The sequence below is a fragment of the Coccinella septempunctata genome, chromosome 1 (assembly GCF_907165205.1).
Source record: "Coccinella septempunctata chromosome 1, icCocSept1.1, whole genome shotgun sequence".
Lineage (NCBI taxonomy): Eukaryota > Metazoa > Arthropoda > Insecta > Coleoptera > Coccinellidae > Coccinella > Coccinella septempunctata.
In genome coordinates, this window is record NC_058189.1 from 5309091 (window position 1) to 5331487 (window position 22397).

Consider the following 22397-nt stretch of genomic DNA (forward strand, 5'->3'; position numbering starts at 1 on the left):
GATTTTTACAAGAGTAAGATGATGAAGAATAGGTACGTCTGCCCACGGTAGTATTCGAATTGAGTACCATCGTAAGATAAGCATGCCAAACATCGCGAGAACAAACGATGGCAAATTAATCATCGAAATATTTATTCAGCAATCCGTGATTCCAATCATAGAGGCTCAGGTTCACAAAATATAATGCATATTCAACGGTTGCTATGGTTACGCCAGCCTACTAAAAATTCAACAGCGAATCGAAAAGCAGGAAAAAGTATTGAACTTTTTTTCTTATGTTATATTCATGTGAATAGCGACATATGATACATTTTTGAAATCAGCAAAAAAATTGCAGCAGAATGAGATAACTTTCAACTATAGTTTACATTTGAAAAATCGGAAATCCCTGTCGTATCTCGAATTTGACTGGATGAAAAAATTTAATGATATCATATTCGAATTCTTCATAAAAAAGTGCCTGTAGAATGTAACAACGGATTTCGAATACGAGTTCAAATAAACGAGTTATTCAGCTTCATTGAAAATGACAATTTCTCAATTTTCGTCCATAACTCAAAATATATGAACGTTAGGCTGGATCTGTTTTCAGTTTTGGATTAGTCAAGAAAAAAGAGCTCGAGAATGTGTCGTCCGTTTTCTTCTAGCTGCTATAGTTCTCGAGATCCCCTCAGTAGACAACGAATTTTGCCCACCCTGTATACAGTGACTCGTACAAAAATTTGAACAGTAGATTCTTGAGGTCAAAAGAAACACTTTTTTTCCATACCATTTTTTCCGATTCGGTCCTGATGAAAAGCCATTTTAAGTTTCCATAAGGAGCTGTGCCATCCCTGGAAAAGCAAAATTACCGTCAGAATAACTAGCTAAATATGTGACAATATACATCTGTGAATACTTATAGGTATATATCCAAATATTCGTTGGATAACATCCAACTTAGTTTCAAGAGTTGATCTCTTTGAATTTTTGGTAATGGTTGTAATGAGAAAACTGGAAGACGTGGGTGATATCTTGTGTTCGAAGAAGTTTCATCAAATAAATGAAAAACTATCTTACGAAATTCATTTCATTCGATGAATCCGTTTGTGCGGTAGAACTAAAAACAACATTTCTTCATTGTTTTTCAACAGCCTGTATCTTTCAATCCGAGCCGATTGGAAGAAAATGACAAAGAACAAATGTGTTCTTTGACCTCAAGAATCTACTGTCGAAATATTTGTACGAGTCAAAGACTCACCGTATATCAGGAAATATTTCAAAATGGAACAAAATTCATCTGCACTGATGGATGTGCATCAACTAGATAGATATTCCACATTCGAAAATAGTACAAAGACCATGAATTACTAGCATTCCTAGCCAGCCATATCATGCATCATTATTATGCTTCCAAATCCAGCATTACGACCCTGTTATTTGGGAGGTAGTGGAAATGCAAAATTTGCCCGAGGCAACATTATTTAGGATCCAGAAACTACTCGACGCTGCTTCCATTTGTGATTTCAAAATTGATATGACGCGATCATAACTTGTAGATGATGAACAATCCGCTTCTTGTCAGTATGAACTGTTGGCTATGGAAGAATTCCGATAATAATTCTGCTTTGACTAATTAGACGAGTTTGATTAACATTCCGCTCAGATTGGATTTATCTTGATTAATTATTTATCGCAGACGCCATCGCTCAGAGAAATGGAAGCTCAGAGGAAAATGTTCATCATGACGTTCACGAAAACTGATCAGATTCTTCGCAGTCTGTTAGTAATAATTAGATATGATAATTAAACATAAAAAATAAAAAAATAAACATTTGAAGTTGTATTTTTCATTGAAGAAAAATCATTATAATAATGAGGAATATGAGGACATGTATCTATGTTCCAAGTCTACGACCTCCACTTCGAAATGTTTTCTCAAGAATAGGCATAGGAAGTGTAGCACTTTTCTTCACTCGGTGTAATTACACTAGAATTTAGTAGATTGAATTTACACCAGGGTAGAGGAGGTGTAGTTTATCCACACCTAGTCAAAAGGAGGTTTAATATTAGTGTTCTGTAGTGTGAAATGCAAAATTCGATGTTAATATCACGGACTTCACGTTTGCGCAACTACACCGAAAATCAGTTGATTTAAAGTGCAGTGTAGATTACACTACACCAAGAAACAGACGAAAAGACCTAATATCATCCATGAGCAATGAAGTGAGCCCTTAGAACATAGAATATTCTATATTCTAAGAGTGAGACTATGAGACAGTTGTCAAGCTATAACAAAAGTTTTCAGTTCGATAAGGTAAAAATCAACCGAAATTGCTCCCATATAAGTTAAGTATAAAAACGAATACGAGCTCATTTCAGTGAATAATCGCATCGTCCATATAAAATACCATCAATGCGGAACTATATTCGAACAGTGATCGTCGATAAATTTCAGAACTGCAACATTAAATAAATTGAAACGTTTACAAGAAAGTAAACTTCGGCCAGAAAGCGATCTGGAGATGACGAATGGGTCATTTCTGCGGCCAATGTTTTTGCAAGGCAAATTACACCGCATTGTTCCATAAATGCATCTCGATTGAACTTCGGAACTCAGAACATCGAAGCCCTGGGCGATTGTCGAATCCGCAAATCCTAACCCCATTTGAGTTAACCGAGCTAGGGAGGTCTGGAAGTGGGAGGAAAAGGGCTGAAACGCATTTGGTATTGTTTAGACATCGTTATTCAGTCCCTGCACTTGCTGTCGTTTGCATAGAGTTGGTTCGTTACTGCTCCAGAATCAACAATTCATGATTTACTTGTTGCCTCTCGCAGCAGCGGCAAGCACCGCACTCCCATCCCATAAAACAACGGACCTGATTCTGCTTCTACGGAAACCGGGGATGGAGATGCCTATTCTCGGCTCAGTGGCGACTCGTTACCCCAACAAAAGGAATAATGCAGAAGATTACTCGTTTTATTTCACGTCTCTTCCATTTTGGTTTCATTCTGTTTGGTTATTTCTGTTGAGGTAATTTAAGGGGAATATCTTTAAACATAGATGATAAAATATCTGAGAAAAACATTTACCAACTCTCTTTCACTTGAACAAAGATATCAAAAATATAAACCAATGGTGCCAAAGGAATATGGTGCAATACAATGCCTAAACAAGGCATTGTTTTGCAACTCTTTTTCGAAAAATCTAATTCTTGACATCTGACAGTTCTGACTTGATGATGGAAAATCAAGTAGATTTTTTTTAGATCAGTAGATTTTTGAGGTCAAAACAAACACTATTTTCCTATACCATTTTTTTGATTCGGTCCTGATAAAAAGATATAGCCATTTTATGTTTTCACCATCATCTGTGCCACCCCTGGAAAAATAAAAATATTTTCAGAATTACAAGCTAAATTTGTGACACTACCCATGTGTGGATCTTTTAAACAGAGTTGCATTCAGCCAAAGTACCCAATTTTTCGAATTTCACAGATATTCTTTAATTTTGAACATCAAATTACTCGAGAACGGCGCATTACACGAGATAATATGAAGAATACTTTTATTTAACAAAACGTTCGAATTCATTAGATAGCGTTCAACTTAGTATCAAGGGTTGTGTTCTTTGAATTTTTAGTTTTTTTATGGTAAGTCATGGTCATAATAAGAAAACTGGAAGTCGTGGGTGATATCTTGTGTTCCAAAAAGATTAATCAAATAAATAAAAAAACTTTCTTTATTAGTAAATTAATTTCATTCGATAAAAGCGTTTGTGAGATAACAATTTTTAAGATTTTTCAACAGCCTGTATCTTTTACACCGAGTCGGTTCGGAAAAATTGATAAGGAAAAACTTTTGAGCTCAAGAATCTACTTTGAAAAGATTTCTAAGGGTCAAAGACTCACCCTTTAGGAACAAAATTAACAAAATAATTCGCAATTTCTCCACAAGAAAAAGCAAGTAGTATCATTAATAGTCCAGTAAACAGAGGTCTGAAATCACTATTCTCAGAATAAGCTGCATTTTTGATATAATGATCGTAACAGTAATAGAAATATATGGTCAAAAATGCAGGTGTCAGAATTATCAGGATAAGTGGTGAATTCAGTAGGACCAGTTTACTTATTACGTAGTCATGGAGTAACTGGAAGCAACACTTTTTTTTGCGGGAAGATATCATTCCCAAATAGTTAATGATAGATAATAATAGTAGAGTGATGGTGAGATGATCATTTTGAGTACAGCAATTCTTTTTTTTAGGGACCAAAAATTGGCTCATGTCTCCCTAACCCATGGGAGAGTTGAACAGGGGGGAGAGAGACTTGACCATAAGTTTGTTTATCAGGAAAAACATTGAAAGAAAACAATTTCCAATGACCATTAATATTTCATATCAAGGTTTTCATCATCAGATGTATCAGTGTATGAAATACATATTTTCTATTTCAGAGTCACTCTCACTTATTTCCGAGATATTTTCTACTTTTTTGAACTTTTGAGTATTTTATTATATTTTTTCTGTTAGGTATTCAATTTTCTTTTTTTGAAGCAAATTATTAACTTAGCTCAGTGCGGGATACTTTGACTACTGATTATGTCTCCCGACCATAGCATGGGTTAAGTCTCCCACACTCCCTTTTAGTCTAGTCAACAGATGTTTTCTTGAAACTTCTACAACTATTATTAAAAAGGCTCATCGTTTGTAAAACAATATCATTCAATGAAGGCAATAAAAACTACGACACGTGTTTCGCTATCACAACAGCATCTTCAGGTGGCTAACCCCCGTTAATATCGTGGCAGTCAATCGAGCAGTCTTTGAAGTGTATGAAAAAGTGTTTCTGATCGTCAAATTTGGAAGAAAACAAAGATGCAGTTTTTATATAAGGACCTTCACCAATGGCATCCCTACAAGAGGATGAATTGAAATCGAATCGGAAGCTGTGTTGAGTCGAATGTTGTCTTGCTGAGACTGCGATTTGTTAGACTAGCAACGAAGCTGGGTTTTTTGTCAGTATTGTATCAAATTGCTAGATCATGAAATTCTTGGATTGAAGGATAAATTTTGAATTACGAATGGATGGATGAAGTATAATAGGTATCCAGGGCGTACCAAATGAACTCGAAAAAGTTATTCACCCCTCTCGTACAAGCTTCACGTACAAATTGAAGGTAATCTGCTCTTTATCGATCCGGAATGTAAATTCTACGATGTTGACTTTTCATTACGGAAGAAAAACAAACATAACGTCTGCCATACCTTGCATTGTTAAAAGAAGATGTTTTTATATGATTAGGGGCTGAGGCATTCTTAACGATTCTCGGACGAAAAATTATGTTATGGTGTGTAATTTTCCCGGGGTGAATAAGCAGGGGTGAGTTGAGATAGGGAGAAATGCGATGCATCTGATGAGCAGAGTTATGACATTTATAATGGCAGACTTTTGGTATTATATATATATATCAGAAGATTTCTTGATGTTTTTATAGTTATCTAGTCTAGCTTATGTTGTATGTAAGATATATTTGAATAACAAAAAAATGTAGAAACATATCGAAGAAGTAGATGTGGACTGAACGAATTTCTCCTGGACCTACTCTGATTCCTTAGAATCGCGTGTCGCCCAATATTATTTCAAAAACGCTGCAAATTTCAGACAGAATTATGATATGGCAATGAAGAAATTTCATGTACAGGGTGGGCAAAATTGGTGATACCTGAACTACAAATTTCCAACTCAACGAGATGAAGAAAAATGAATGACACATTACGTTCGTCTTTTTTCGAAAAACCTATAATGCCATCAAATGCATTGCACTCACTACCTTCTTTTGTTTTCGAGTTTTAGGCCAAAATTGAAATTGGTCATTATCTCCGTTTCTGTTTGTGCAATAGGATGTTGAAATAAAAGCATTATAGAGACACTTTTTTGATAGCAATCCAGTGACGTACTATGATTTTTTCCAACAAATATATTTGCTGAGCTATAACATAAAGTTGTGTTTTTTCGTATGAAAACATTACCTAGTTTAAAATGACTTCACAAATTTCCACGGCGTAGGGATTCATTGTCTCAACGGTTATACTTTGTTGATCCAAATTCTCAGAGGAAGGAATTAAAGATTATAAATCAAAAGTCGATTCAAAATCAAGGTTACCCTCCAATAATTCCGAAGTTTGTTGAAAGTCATTTACTTTCATCGAACAAAAGTTCTCCGATGGTGTTCTGTTTATTCAATCTCTCCTAACGGAGGTGAATTCATAGCAAATTCAATTTGTTCTTCCGGGAACTTCCCAGTTCTAACCTGATTATAGCACCTTTCAGATCACTTACTATTATGGAACACGAAGACTTGTCGAACTGGGGAAAATCGGAAAACTGTTTTTCCCAGATACGGATTCGAGACATAAATATGAGATTTTTTCCAGTTCATTTTAGTTGTCATTATATTCTCAATAATGATTCTACACAATTGATATAATTTATGGGGGAAATTTAACTATACTATCAAGCTGTATGATAGTATATATATCATGAAGGAGATCAATTTCACAAATGTGAAGAAACTCTTTTTCATCATGGAATAGAATCTATCAAAATGTTACGAGATTATGAGAAAAGTACAGAGCATAGCACTGCTTCTAGCACTGAATATTTCATACGAAAGCGTTCATCATATTGGACATGAAAAAAATTGCTGCAAAATGGATCCCCAAATGTTTGAATGTTGACCAAAAGCGTGCAAGGGTAGAATCATCGCATTCGATCTATGCTCGATTTGAAAACGATATAGACTTCTTAAACCGAATTGTTACTATGGATGAGACTTGGGTACATTTCTACGATCCAGAAACAAAACAACAACCGATGGAATGGCGATACTCTGGTTCTCCAAGACCTAAGAAGTTTCGTGTCCAAAAATCTGCTGGAAAAGTTCTTGCTTTAGTTTTTTGGGATTGCCATGGAGTAATCATGATTGATTTTTTGAATAAGGGTAGAACAATAACCGGAGATTACTATTCGACATTACTCATCACTCTACGGACAAAAATTAAAGAGAAAAGACGCGGAAAGCTATCCAAAGGTGTTCTGTTTTTACAGGACAACGCCCCTGCACACAAAGCTCCATGTTGCCATGTAAAAAATTCCGTGATTTAGTGTTTCAATTACTAGAACACCCTTCTTATTCACCAGATTTGGCTCCATCCGACTATCATCCCTTTCTTCAACTGAAAAAAAGTTTAAAAGGTCATAAATTTTCTTCCAACGAGGAGGTAATAAAAGGTGTGGTGGTCTGGTTTGCAGAGCAAGAAGAAACATTTTTTTTTGAAAGGTCTAGAGACGTTGCAGGTTCGCTGTAATAAACGTATCCAATTAAGAGGAGAATATGTTGATTAATAAAATATTTTAACATTTAAATTTTGTTTGATTCTATAGTAGGCTAAGAATTTTTCAATATATCCTCGTATATTGAAAGTACAAGGAGAGACAAAAAAAATTCAGTTATAGAATAGTAAAAAAAGTTAAAATGTTTTTATTTTCAACTTTTTCATTAAAATAATTTATTGAGTACATTTTTATACAAATGATATTTTATTATTTCATATTCAATTTAAAAAAAAACTTTTTCATTGCAGTGTCTCTTTGTAAACAATTAAACTTCAGGGCTTGTCATCGCTGAAACAGGCTTCATGAATTCTGCAAGTACTCAAGAGCAACCTCTTCATAATGCAAATGTAACTTACAAAATTATATAACAGACATTTGAAGCGCAAACGCAATATATAGTAATGAGCACTCAGACTCACAATTATTAATTAACTGATAACTAATGTGCTGAGCTTTGAGAACATTGAATCAATATTGAGATCATGTTGTCGTTCTTCGTCAAAAGTCAACCGCCAGCAAGTGTCAGTCACTTGACCTAGAGGGTAGACTACCCAACATACACATTTAAACTTAGTTTAGTTTTCTTGATTTCTCTGGTTTCTCAGTCAACTTTCCGGAATTTTTCTTGCGTTGAAACTTTCTCCAAAGTATGAGGAAGGTTTTAAAGAAAAAATGAATAAAATCGGTGCGGCCGTTTTTACTTGATGTGGTGACAACGCAAAACCTTTAGATGGATTTCTCTCAAATTTCGACCTATTATTATTAACCTAACCCTAAAAAACATTTACACAAGAAATTGTTACACTTAGTATATTTCACATTTTCTCGACATCTTTGTATAATTTTGGTTGAGGTTAAAAAAGATTGACAGTCTATATCGAACGAAAAAAAATTTCTCCAAGCAAGAAAGAAATCTTCCAGCAAACTATTTCCTCGAACTATTGTAATTTCATCGACAATAAAACCCAGTTCTCCTTTCTGTTGACTTCGCAATTCTTTGTTATACGTCCCGAATGAAAACAACTCGATGTCCTCTTCCCCATTCCGTGCGACATAACTGCACTACAGACAGGATTTCACTCATTTCACTTAAGTGCTCGGATTGATTTATTGTTCGTTTCACTTTTCTCGTTCTTTTTCAAAACTGTGTCGGTTTCCTCCGACATGTGTTTCCGTATAATCGGAATGACGGGGTATATGGCAGATCCCCCTTCCTGCTTTGATGTGGTACAACGAAATAGAACAAATAACATCAGAGATTTACGTTTGACGTTCGGTATCTTCCGTATGACATTGGAATTGATTGCTTGGAGTTGGTGCTCCCTGATGCTGGTTTTATTTTTCTGTTTTCAATTTCCATCGGGGTTTTCACCCTTTCCTTATGTAGAAAGGAACTGGCTCTATAATGTTGAGAAAAAATAACAGTCAAGCCGTTTATTTAATGGTATTTCAACTTTTGTCAGTTTCTGACACTTTTCGAAATCTGAAATTATATAAAACAACTTTTTTTCAATTTTGACAAGAAACACTTTTTAAAACTCATCTACGTTTTGAAACTTTTTAATTTTAGCAACCAGTTACGAAGAGTAAAATATTTCGCAACTGATGATGAAAAGTAAATTTCGCCATTAATTGTGAAGAATGCAGAATCAATGTAAGACTATACTACTTGAACTATGTACTTCTTTACTCTCATATATGTCATTAAATTTCACATACTAAATATTATGAGGAAGAACAAATTTATTGATTAGGTAACTTTAACACTTGAATGGGAAAATTATTTATAAATATTAATAACACAGTTTCAGCAATTAGTGATAGTAACCCCAGCTGACAACGTAGTTTTCTGTGTAGCATTAATTTGCGTATTCTCCATGTAATTTTCTCCTAGGATGTTTGTCGCAATCTTCTGTTTATTAATTATGAAATTCTCCACGTAACCTTCAGCAACTGTATTAGACTTCCATCTTCCATGCTGTTTGATTTTCAGCCCCAGAATCCGCAAGGAGAGTAGTCTATGACCGCCGAAATCAGTGACCAGTATACAAACAAGGATTTGACAACTTTAAAAACTGTGCGATCATTTTCTGCAAATTTCCAAATGTATTAATACCTACAGGTTGAACCCCAAATCTTCCATTTGAACATTTGACAAAAAATCTGTCATGCTTAACATTTGATGGCCTTAGCATGAAGTATTTCATTTCCATTTCGATGCAATTTATACCGTCGAAAGGTCCAGCGGTTATAGCAAATTCTCGAGATACTTTCATCTTTGTGTTTGGAATGGTTACTTCAGCAGATTTCTCCTGAAAAACTACATTTTCCACTCGAAGAAAAGTTTTTTCACCTTTTCGGCAAGCTCCAGCAACTCCAACAATCATACTATACTCCATTCACATTTATTTTAGCTGTCGGTTGGCCATGAAATAATTTTCTCAAGTTTTTGTAACTAGAACGGAGTAAGGTTGGCACTCATGAAATATCGTTAATGTCATAACACCTCTTATTACGAAAATGCCGAAAGTGATTGAAAAAAGAGACAGGGTTTCAGGAAGTGCTATTTAGAATTCAGGTCCGCTCATTCAAATAGTTATACCCTGATATTTTAAAATCCACAATACGTCAGACGGTAGCGAACATATTCAATGTAAGAAAATTTATGTAATGTTTCATCTGAATCTAAACGACTTATATTTCAGCTGAATATTTCCACAATCAGGAAGATTCTGAATGAAGAGGATGACAAAGGATTTCCTTCTATTGGGAGACCAAAAAAAGTGGTGGTATTTGGGAATTTTATGTTTGAGTGAATTAATGAGAAAAGTTTACTAGAGGATATTCGATGAATGTCATCGTAGAATACGTTCTCGAAAATGGATATTTCTATTTTTCATTTGACTTGTCCTATACATTGTAAATGACTCAAGGTACCATTAAATACCTAATTATTATTATTATTATATCAATATATTAAGATGAACACCCACAAATACACGCCAGTTGTCCTGTTAATTGTTTATTCATGTGAAATTTTTATGTTCAAAGGTGAAGTTCATCTTGACTTGAACCTTCTTTTAATTCTTTTTACTTATATTGTTGCAAGATGATTTTTGTTGAAGAATTTAACATTCTTGTAATTATCTGTTAATTCCTTCGGGAGATACCCATTCGCAACCACTGCATCATATGCATTTCATCTTCGGGTTAATATTTTTGAAATTTACAACTGACGTAACGTATTCAAACTTTAGCCAATGAAGATAACGAATATTAACTCTCTTCAAGCTAATGCATATTATGATATTATACTAATCTCTTGTATTTTCCATACAAATAACTAGATTTGGTATGCCTTCAATCAGTTCGTATAAACGTCAATTATGTTCGTCACATATTTTCGACTTCATATTTTCCGAAGAGATTCGACATTGTGATAAAATACGTAATAACAGAAACTTTTACGTAGAACGGGCAACATAGCGTTGATTCAAAACCCAAAAATGTTTTGACAAGCGTCATAACCACACATTTTCGTACTATACAGAGTGAAATGTGTAAAATTTCCATGGCCAACCGACTGCTAAAATAAAAGTGAATGGAGTATACCTTGAGCATCAAATGTTGCTCATCGGAAGCTTTTGATTTTCTAGACTGGTAACCTTCCGAATGACGTTTCAAAAAAGCCAGTGAATTTGTATACTTCTTAATGTCAATATTTCTTCTCAAGCACAATTCGGTTTTTAACATCGAATATAAGCTCCACAAGGTTGAATTCTTTATTTCCTTTTTTCTTGAAAATATGCTAACAAAACTTTTTCGTTCAAATGGGAAATCCGTTTTTGTTCTCATCATAACAAAATTTGGCATAGGCGAAATCATACTTGCTCCTCGACTTCTAAAGCCCGTTTGCAACAGCCGAGAATTCTGTAGAGAATTCTCTACAAAATTCTCGCAAGAAAACGGCAGAGATTATTTTGTATGCAACTGGACAGAGAATTCTACCGAAAGTGCGTATGCAACGGTAAATAATTCACGGCGCATGAATTTTCGAGTAAATTCTCTATAGTATATCCAAATCCAAGAGGCCAGCGGTAAACATTGCAGCAGGAAGTGATCACGCGTCAAGAACGTGATAACGCAGAGGTGTACTAATAAATTGAATTCCGAGAGCGTTATATTTTAAAACTTTTTGAGTGTTCCAGTTCCGGTGAAAAATGTGTATGCTTATCTACGAGTCTGAGCAATGAACAATTAATCTTAAGTTCCCACTTTAATAAATACTATGTATATAAATGTGTAACAATATTTTTTTTGTAAAAGTGACTACCCCGTAGTGTCGTCAGAAGATGCAGAACTTTCTTCTAAGTTGACGATGACTGGTGTTATATCATCCATAATATTATCCAGTTTCCACATGTCTACCTCAACTTTTTGTTTGACATGTTTCACGCACTTTCTCCATCTTTCGGAAGTAACCCGTGAGAGAGCCTCTTGAAAAAGATTTTGGACGTCAGCCATTTTAAATGTGGTGTTTTTATCTGCCACAAAATTCTTGACATCGGCCCAAATCAATTCAATAGGGTTCAGTTCGCAGTGGTAGGGCGGTAATCTAAGTACAGTAATATTTTGGGCCTTTGCGGTTTCATCCACAATGTATTTTTCAAAGTTTTCTTTGTTCTGCCTGACTATCTGCAACTATTGCGCTTTTATGAGGTCAGGGGTGAAATCAATATTTTTCTCCCTCAACCATTGTTGGATATCACTCTTTCTGAATTGTGAATTAGGAATTTTTTCCATTTTCCTTGAATGGTAAGGAGCATTATCTAAAACTACTATAGAATTTTCCTCCAATTTAGGAACTATACCCTCGACCACTTTTCGAAGGACTGACCATCCATTTCTTCATGGTAGTCACCAGTTTTTTTGAATTGGAAAGTCCAGAGTCCTCCAGTTAAAAAACCAGTGTCACTGCCAATATGACACACTATAATTCTTTGCCCTTTGCCTGGAAAAATATATTCACTTCATTTGAAAAAGAATGTTGAAATTGTTTTCCACCAAAAAGGTACTTACATCAAGTTTCACAAAACTTTGATTGCTCGATCAACGATTTGGCATTCGATTTCCCGAAGGAAATCATTGAAACTTTCATATTTCCGAATATATTGGAGGAGTAGCAGTTGAGAATCATCAAATGGGCGTGTATAGATAATTATTTGGTGAAAGAATGATATTCAGAATGCTTATGACCAACTTATCGACTGAAAACTAATTGACGTTCATCCGTCACTCGATCGTTGATTCTCTGATCAAGCTTTATGAAACCAAAGGGTTAAACTCAAAATTCAAGACCTTCCCAGACGGATTTTTAATCCAGTAGACAATCCAGCAAGTAACGCTTGCCGAGAAGATGTAACTGTTTCATCGGTCCACACTTTGGATTTAGTATGACCGGTATTTACCCAAGTTTCATCCAAGCAGTAAATCTTCCTGTTTTCATCACGGAAGGTCCTAATTTTCGTGAGATAGTTTCTTCTCCAACATTTAATGTCGTCACGGTTCATTAAAAAACTGTTGCGTTGGCGACGTCCATATTTGAAATTAAGTTTTTTCAATATTATAGAGAAGGTACTTTTCTTAAAATTTGGCAAGTTCGAGTCTTCATTAACTATTTTTTATACTTTCTCTATAGTCGGGTGTTCATTTCTGAAGAAAAACTCGTGAACTTTTCGCCGTATTACATTTTTATCGAAATCTGATAAGGACTCCCATTTGGTGGTCCGATTTTGATTTGTTGCCGGCTGTGATAGAACACCGGAATTTATGTATTCGGAAATAATTCTCCTAACACTTCGAGCTCCAATGCCAAGTCTCTCATCAACTCGGAGTTCTACGTCCTTTAAACACATTCCTGCATTTTGAATAATCTCAATTTTATAAGTATTCAAAATCATATCTTTTATCTCGGCACTGAAGTGTCGTTTCAGACGTCTCTTTTTTGGAGGACTTAAGTCAACACGCGATTCCTCAGCAGTATCAGTACTTGACATTATCTTAAATGCTTGTAACTTGAATAACTTGCTACAACTATAAACCAATTTACGAAAGAAAAAGCAATGAATGATCTCTGCAGTTCTGCACAACAATTCGCATACAATCAATGAATCAAACGTAATGCGGTACTGCATTACTCCCACCTGCAAACATGGCGTTCCTGAAGCTTTGACCAATAAGAGGAGTACCTTAAATAAGATCACGCGTTAGTCAGTTTGTTTACGCTGGCCTCTCGGATTTGGATAGACTATAGAGAATTCTCGGCTGTTGCAAACGCGCTTAAGGAATAATTGTAGATAACGCACATTGAGTTGCTTCCTCAATGTCTCTGGGGACGTCGTTCTCTGAATCGGACATTGCAATCGATATTCTCCTACTTCGAAAATATTCAATTAATTATTTGCGAAAGGAAGGCGATTTTAATTCTCAACTTTTTGACAATCTAAACAAGCACTATCAAAATTACGAAATATGCCACTAAACGATATTTGTTTCCACAGCTACGAAGTGAAAAACAAATATCTCCAAATTCTCGCTTGTGAAGACGTTTTTGGTCTTTTTAATTTGAATTAAAATAGTCTCATCCTATTCAAAATTCGAAAAAATAGTGTGTGAAACACGTTGGGAGACACTATTTTTTGTTATTCGAGTTCTTTTGCGCAACGAGCGAAGCGATATACTCTCATTACGAAAAATAATGCTTTTCCTAACTGGTTGCGCAAAGTCGCAAAGAGTCATTTTCCCAAACAGTGCGGGAAAAATGCCTGCTATTTCTTTTCCGCACACATATGCTTGCTCATATTTTGACGAATAGTTGTACTTTCGTTGACTGCAAGTAGTGATCAATTTTGCTTGAAGACCACCCTCCGGTTGTGATGTGTAACACTGCACTGTACCGATGAGGGTCAATAATCCCGAAACCGGTTTACAGTTTGTGTTGTTATGTTTCAGCCCCTCTGGGATTCTTTGAATTGTCGTCTCTCGTTATGTCGTGCATATTTTGTAGTATTGCTTGAGCCCAATGATATAATACATATTCAAAAATATTTGATGAAGGATATCGACATTCAGATTTAATTAGGAGGAATATACATAGTTTTGATAGTTGCCAAAATGATTGTGTTAGTTCCAACATTTTTCATTCCCTCCGTGTAGTCGTCCACGCCCAGATGGATTTCAGGACTCGGATAGCGATTCTATCTTAATGGCTGCCGAAAAACTTCCACTGTGTCCTCTCTGCCAGGAGGAATAGATAAAATCGGTGAGACTCAGCGCGTCGCCTGCGAAAAGAAAAACAAGTTCGCTACGCCTGGCAGTAGCGGCTTTTGGGGGCAGAATGAAAACCCATTACATTCTGGGCTAATATAGCCGTGAAATTAGTAAAATATGGGCCGTTAAGGGGGGATAGGGGCCGTAATGACGGCGCACTTTTCCGGTCAGGATTTGGGTTAAATGGTTTAATTTTCTACGACGTGATAGAGGTTCCAGAAAGTTTGATAGTTCAAGTGATTGCCCGGCTTCTCACAAAGGAAGGTGAATTGATTGAATTGAGGAAACGATTGATCTGAATTTACATCCATACTTGGGAAACACTTGACCAGAAAACTTTTAATTGGATTATTCGGGTATCGATTGAAAGGGTACCTTATTTTCATCAACAGAGTACAGGATGTGTTCCATGTTCGAGTGACATCCGTTCATTTTTGTATCCAACCTTTGGCGAATAATTCACAGATCAAATTTGTATCTGCCTTTCATACTTGTGATTATTTACTTTTTCATCTGGATTAAACTTCGATTTGTTTCAGAAGCTTTCTGAAGCTGTCGCAGTCAAGTCTTAAATTTCTTCAGAATTGATTCTATCCATGGAAAAACGAATTCTCAGCGAATTCCAAAATGTCTCTAAAATCAGTTTTCTGCAAATATCCCGCGACCGGAACTATTGCTCGGAGGTCAATAAAAGTTCCAACAAAGTTGTTCATTGTGCAATAGTATACAAAAAAGTCTCCTCCAAGCATTTTTTTTTTGTTCATTTGTTTTCAGAGCAGAGCGCTGAGAAGTAGTAATAACAATAACGATAATTTATTCATTTTGTTAAATCATTACAAGCATAAACAGGGTGTTCGGTGAGTGGGAGTACAAACTTGTCTTATAACCCTTTCAATTTAGCACTCGATTTGCCATGGAAATTTGACACATTCCACTATGTTTAGTACAAAAATGTGGGGTTATGACGCTTGTCGAAGCATTTTTGAGTTTTCAATCAGCGTTATGTTGTATGGTCTACGTTAAAGTCTCAGTAATTACGTATTTGATCACAATGTCGAATCTCTTCGGAAAATATGAAGTCGAAAATATGTGACGAACATAATTGACGTTTATACAAACTAATTGAAGGCATACCAATTCTAGTTATTTGAATGGAAAGTACAAGAGATCAGTTTTTGAATATATTCATTTTTGCTATGGAAGAAAATTGAATTACTGACACATAATTTGTAGTAGCTTGAAGAGAGTTAATGTTGGTTATCTTCTTTGGCTAAAGGTTGGAGACGTTACATCAGTTACCTATAGATTCCAAAAAAATGAACTCGAAGATGGAATCCATCGGATGTAGTGGTAGGGTAATTTGTAGAGTATCTCTCGAAGGAATTACCTGATAATTACAAGAATGTTAAATTCTTCAACAAAAAATCTGGAACTTATTTCATGGTGAGATTAATCGAAAATCCGGTAGTAACTTTTCGAATTCCTTCACCCTAAAAAAAAATTCTCAAATGCCACCATTTTTTTGGGTCTCCAAATACAGTGCGCAAAAAAATTAACGCACATTCTGAAAATCTCAATTTTGATGAAAGTTAACTCTACATTGACTTTATAACTTATTTTTTATGTTCTCTCGGGAAGGTTTTGAACGAAACAAGATTAACATTAAATGGAAAAAAAATTCAGGATTTCACCGAATCTTATGTGAAAGAAGAGAAATAAACAATTTTCGAAATACTGAAATTCTGATAAGTGATTTAATACTTGGTATTTCCACCCCTTGCGTTAATTACAGCTCGGCAACGACGGTTCATACTCCAATGAGTGATCTTAAAATATTCTGATCTAATCCTTTCCAGATTTCTCCGAGTTGGATTCCTAAGTCATTAAGAGTAGCTGGATGATTTTCTGAACTTCTCAGCCTTCTATTGAGGTTGCCCCAAACCTGCTCAATCGGATTGAGATCTGGACTTCTTGCTGGTCATTCCATTCGAGAGACTTCAACCTCTTCAAGGTACTCCTGAACGATGCGCGCACTATGGGGTCTGGCATTATCGTCCATAAAAATGAAATTTTCACCAATGTATGGGGCAAATGGCACAACATGCTCTTCAAGAATGTTCCTTATATACTAATCAGCATTCATAGCTCCATTATCAACGACCTCTAGGTCTGTGTGTCAAAGATATTCCACCCCATACCATAATCGATCCTCCCCCGAAACCAGTAGTATTCAGGAAATTGCACTGAGCATATCTTTCATGTGGACGTCTGTATACAAGGGAACGTCGATCACAATGGTAGAGGCAGAATCTAGACTCATCTGTGAAGAGAACTCTTTCCCAATCGGCCTCTTCCCAATGGATATGCTCTCTCGCAAAATCCAAACGCGCCCTTCGATGGGGCTGGGGTAAGAGCTGGGCCTCTTGCCGTGACACGAGGCCTTAAATCATATTCTCTGAGGCGATTTCTTATTGTCTGAGTGCTAATTTGCTCCTCATGAGTTTGCTCAAGCTGAATTTGAAGGATGCGAGCGGTTGCAAACCGTTGTCTCAACGAAGAAACTCTCAAGTAACGTTCTTGAATGGCAGTTGTTACCCGTGGTCTACCCTGTCCTGGTCTTCGGACATTCATACCTGTCTCCCTGAATCGCTGCAACATTCTTGACACACTTGTATGAGAAACTCCAAACGTTTCTGCAATTCTTGTGTATGTCCACCCTTCTTCTCGCAAAACTACCGCTTGGGCACATTCCTCTTGGGTCAAATTGCGTGTTTCGCGTTGCGTAGCGATCGAGTGTAGAAAATCAAACGAAAGAAAAACTATTGATCACTAGAATTGATCGAGAACAACTGATTTTAGAATGGAGCCAATTTATTCAAAATCTGATACTATCATCTTTTTTTATTCCTGCTGGGAAAAAACATCTATATTGAAGAAAACCGTTGAAAGTGGATCATATATGCATGCATAATTCTGATAAAAATAATAATCATTGAGAACCCCTTCAGTTGTAGAATAAATTTGAGATTTCCCTAATGTGCGTTAATTTTTTTGCGCAGTGTATAAGGAAATTTTTTGTTATCCTCTTCATCTTTTTGATTGTAGAAACAGTCATCTAACATATAAGTCGTTTAGATTCAGATGAAAGTCGTTTAGATTCAGATGAACCGTTTATATAATGAATTCACTTGCATTGAATATGTTTGCTACTGCCTGATATATTGTAGATATTAGAATATCATTTGAATCATTTGAATGAGCAGACCTGAATTCTTAATTGCACTTCCTGAAACCCTGTCTTCTCTCTCTTCAATCACTTTCGACATTTTTGTAATTTAATTGATATTAGTTGTGGCAACGGCTTTATGCCATTAAAGACATTTCATGAGAACCTTACACCGTTCTAGTTACAGAAACTCATTAAAAATTATTTTATGGCCCACTGAGTGCTAAAATAAAAGTGAATAGAGTACCTGAGAGACTGTATTTTTTAGAGTAGACAAATTAGCTACTCCTATACAGGATTTCAAACACCTAAACTTTTTTCTCAGCAATTTTCAATTTTTAATTAGTGGTGGGCCACCCGGTAAACATATACAGGGTGTCCTAAAACTAGTGAATCGAACGTCACACCACGATAGAGTAGACCAAATACTATTGAATGACACCAGTGTTAGTTCAGCGAAAATGTACCGTTTCCAAAATAATCGGAATTTTATGAAAATACCTAATGTTTCCGATTATCGAACTATTTTTTTCAATCACAGGGCCAGTTTGTGACAAAGGAGAGATTTTAAATCATATTAATTGTTTTATCACACCTCATTAAAATTATCCCAAGTAGTTAATCGAAAACCCAAGTAAATGTGAATTAAAACAATTGTTTTTTCTATATAATTTTTATTCCTCAAAATAAACCCCCTCTATAGGGGTGATAATATGGGCGAAAAACGCTGCTTTTAATCACAAATTGGCCCTGTGATTAGAAAAATAGACCGAAAATCGGCAATTTCAGGTTAGGATTTTTTGGAAACGGTGCATTTTCGCTCAACTAAGGCGGATCGGCCACCGAATGCGAAGTTGAGCGAAGCTGTTCTTTTTCAATGCTAAATCACGATCTACGTCACTCGATTCGTAGCTTGTCAATTATATTAGTACTGGAAATGCTCAGCTTCGCCCAACTTCGCATTCGGTGGCCGATCCGCCTTAATTGAGCGAAAATGCACCGTTTCCAAAAAATCCTAACCTGAAATTGCCGATTTTCGGTCTATTTTTCTAATCACAGGGCCAATTTGTGATTAAAAGCAGTATTTTCATAAAATTCCGATTATTTTGGAAACGGTACATTTTCGCTGAACTAACACTGGTGTCATTCAATAGTATTTGGTCTACTCTATCGTGGTGTGACGTTTGATTCACTAGTTTTGGGACACCCTGTATATTGTTATGCTTCAAGTTTCCCTAATATAATTTAGTTAGTTTGTACAATGAGTGTAAATTTTTGTTGGATGTTGAGCTAAGAATATTAATTATTTAGGTATCATATATCTTCCTCATTCAACAGAAGCTATCGGTTTCAATTTGAGGAATGCTCATTCGCTAATTTAATCCAGAGGAAATTATGAGCCATATGTTAAATTCCCTTAGGTATCTCGAAATTAATTTTCGAAAATTCGAAAGCGTAAAACAAGCACCTAGAAACTTAACATTATGAATTTATTCAGTCGTAGGCATGCGAAAAATTTACCGAGTTATTTATAACATAAAAAAATCATTTTCGATTTTCCTCCCCTATAATCATATCCACATTCATCACTTTTCCGAGCCATTTAATACGAACTTTCTGAAAAAAAAAACTCGGTTCGATATGCCATAGTTATTTATGCTATCTACATGATGAAAGCTGCACACATAATGTGAAAAAACCGATATTTTTCCCAGTCAAGGGTTATTGTCACTTGATGTCATCTGGAAACAACTTTGATTTATATCCAGTTTGACCCAGTTCTGGGAAACATGTTGCGCTCCATTGGAGTTTTCATCCGATTATATCTCAAAAATGTCGTTCACCATTCGTTTAATATATTAAAAAAGTTGTTCAATAAATTAATACTGAAAGCGTTGTTCGGAACAGTTTTAGGACCATTAAAATAAAAGATGACTGCAGGGTGGTTTTCAATCCTGAATGCGGAATCACGCCCCATTGGCGCAATCGGAGAGGGCGAGCCTCAACAGAAATTTAAGAAAAAAACATTAGGCCAATTTCTCACTCTCTTTCCAAAACAAATTATCACTTAACGATTCGGTTAAACCACACTTTTTTCGAGAATATGGAGAGAACTAATATTTTCACACACTGATTTAACTGGATCTTCATATACATCATTGTATACAGGGTGGGTCTTTGTCTCGTACAAATATTTCAACAGTAGATTCTTGTCAAAAGAAGCACTTCTTTCTTTTCCATGTTTTTCCGATTCAGCCCTGATAAAAAGATAAAGCCATTTTAAGATTTCTCCATCATCTGTGCCACCCCTAGAAAAACAAAATTACCTTCAAAATAACTAGCTATATCTGTGACACTACACCTCTGTGGATCTTTTAAAAAAACTTGCATTCAACCAAGGACCAAGGTAGTCAGTTTTCTGATTATCAGAGATATTTATTATTTTTTAACATCAAATTTCTAGAAAACGGCGAATTGTACGAGAAAATATGAGAAGAACTTTTATTTTACAAAACGTTCAAATATTCATTAGATAGCGTCCAACTTAGTTTCAAGAGTTGGGTTCTTTGAATTTTTGGTATTTTTATGGCACGTAATGGTCATAATGAGAAAGTTGCAAGACGTGGGTGATATCTTGTGTTCGAAAAAGATTAATCAAATAAATGAAAAACTATATTCCGAAATTCATTTCATTCGATAAAACCGTTTGTGAGATACAACTCAAAATAATATTTTTTTATGGTTTTTCAACAGCCTGTATCTTTCAAAACGAGCCGATTCTGAAGAAATGTTAAGGAAAAAAAGTGCGTCTTTTGACCTTAAGAATAATCTACTGTTTAAATATTTGTACTACTCAAAGACTCACCCTGTATAGCATCGCAGTTGGCTTTGAATTACACATCATAGAATTTCAAAATAGTCGAACACTGATTAGTTACAATCAATTATTATGAAAATCCTGTATTTAAGGAAAAATAATTCCTCAATTTCGACTCATATGGAATATTGACCTCTTTTTTTTTCTTTGTCTTCCTCACTAGAGATGCGATCGATATTTTAGGTACTTGTTGCTGTGCGAATTTCATCAATTCGATATCACTATATCATTGAAATAATTGTAGAAGAATGAAATAAAATGGTCCCCCAAGGTTCTTAATTATGTTGCAATGATCTCCAAAATTATTCTGATATAGTTTTTATCGTGAAATTTGAATTATTTCTTGAAAGTCGTGAAGCTCAAAAGAATAGACGGTATCACAGGTTTGCGATAACTTTAAATAGCCAAAGATTAACTGTTCGATGTAAAACTACACAGTGCACATAATTAAAAGGCTAGATACATTTAATATCAGGTTGGCTGTATCTAAAAAATTTACGACATCTTCAAACGGCAGTGATTCTTCCTGATTATTTGAATGTTCCTTGATGAAGCATTTCTTTCAATTTGGTTAGTTTCGATGTGCAATCGCACAATGAATAGGAGCTTAACTATTCTAATTCGCGTTGAAAACCAGTTAATAGGTAAGCATTAGTTTCGGTGGAAATATCTGTAAAGGGATCATTGTTAGGAAAAGAATCTGTTTAAATTGCTGTGATTTCAGAACGTAGTGGGCAGTTGGAAAATCTCATACATAAAAAATTTACATCTCTATGGTGCTCGTTAATCATTATATTATAGCCCTGAGAATCAACAAACTCCGCATAATTTAACTTTTTGCTGGTAGAGAAATATTCCTCGTCCTCTCAGCAAGAAATATACCATAACGACACATGAAGCTGACGTCGCAGGGCTTTTTTTGTGGGGTTTTTCAAACCATCGTCATTACGGAACATCACCGCCATTATATATATATTTATAAGGAGCGTACTCAGAAAAAAGCAGTGGAGCAGATCAAACCAGGAGCTTCTATGGGCGAACGTTAATTTATTCTGAATGTGGAAATATTGAAGGTGAGGTTTCAATTTTGGAAAATTCGGCTTGTTTGGTATTTGTCGTCCTTTGTTCAGATCAATTATAATATTCTGAAGGTGAGATAAATATTGGTCAACTCAAAAAAAAACCCATAAGAAGTTATTCGTTACAGACCAATAACGGTGGTTACTTTTATATGGAAAATATTCTAAATGAGAATGATTTCAGATTTCAAAAGCTCACAAAATTGAAAAGGGGTGTATACTTTTAAACTAGGGTCTTTAGTTCCTCTAAGTCACTAACACAATGCCTATCTTCTAGTAATTTTACATTTTTTGGTAACCTTACAGATTCTATACGGACAGTAAGTGAGTATAGAGGATTCTGAACTCATATTTCATTTTTTAATTGATTTTGTTTCAGAGATTGGGTGTGAAAACCCTAAAAAGTTTCAGGAAATCCATATTTCCTTCTCAGAAAGTTCATTCATCGTAGAGTGTATTTTTTATACAATGCAATCTGAGAGCCTTGTGGTTTACCAGCTAGGCAGTCG